The 1,004-nt window shown below is 44.5% G+C and overlaps 1 pseudogene; it reads right to left on the reverse strand.

Annotated features, from left to right (window-relative positions):
* Window positions 1–559, reverse strand: part of LOC102827353 — a 33,470-nt pseudogene extending 32,911 nt beyond the window's left edge.
* Window positions 560–1,004: the final 445 nt, after the last annotated feature.

Consider the following 1,004-nt stretch of genomic DNA (forward strand, 5'->3'; position numbering starts at 1 on the left):
TCCTCCTCTTCCTTCTTTTTCTTCCTTTTCTCGGCCTTGACGACTCCCTTTTTGGCTGCATCCTTTAGCCCCGTAGGCAGCGATATCCTTTTCGTACTTCTCCTTCAGTTTAGCAGCCTTCTTCTCATAAGGCTGCTTGTCATCGGCAGCGGCGTTATTCCACATTTCTCCCAGCTTCTTTGCAACATCACCAAAGGATAGGCCAGGATGCTCGCCTTTGATTTGGGGGCGATACTCCAAACAAAACAAGAAGGCCGAAGGAGGCCTCTTGGGTGCATTCGGATCCTTAAACTTCTTTTTTGTCTCCTCTTTAGGCGGGATATAGGTTTTCATTTCTCTTTCATAACGGGCCTTGTCCGCCTTTGCCAAGTCTTCAAATTTTCCTTTCTCTTTAGCAGACACAGTCTTCCACCGCTCTGAGCACTTCTTCGAAACTTCTGAGAAGTTGACTGAAGTATCTGGGTGCTTCTTCTTGTGCTCCTCTCGGCAGGTTTGCACAAAAAAATGCATAGGATGACATTTTGCCTCTCGGCTTCTTAGGATCTCCTTTGCCCATGTTTAGTTGTTATTTTTTTTTCCGACCGCGAGGCACAGAGTGCGCCCAGTGCGGTCCGGCTCTGCCTGGCCTGGCACTGTCTCTATGGAGCTCAATGTACTGCAATGGCTGTGAGAGCGGGAGTCGACAGAGCCTCCTCACTCTCTCCGCTCTGTAACATTACTCTGGGTCCTATGATTTTAAGAGCACAAAAGCATCTAGAGACAGAAACAAACACAACTGAGAATCACTACTTAAGACAAAACTTTTCTTTGAAAATACAGTAACACATACACAGTTTCATTACACTGTCTAGAGTCAAATATATATTAATTAAAGTGTAATCAATGTAATAACATTCCATCTCACATTGAATACCAAAGAATGGATCATTGAAAACTGCCATAAACTACGATTCACCAGTGATGCAGATTCCTCCTACAACTATCCTAAGGTGAACCATAAATGC

The sequence above is a fragment of the Chrysochloris asiatica genome, unplaced genomic scaffold (assembly GCF_000296735.1).
Source record: "Chrysochloris asiatica unplaced genomic scaffold, ChrAsi1.0 scaffold00251, whole genome shotgun sequence".
Taxonomy (NCBI): Eukaryota; Metazoa; Chordata; class Mammalia; order Afrosoricida; family Chrysochloridae; genus Chrysochloris; species Chrysochloris asiatica.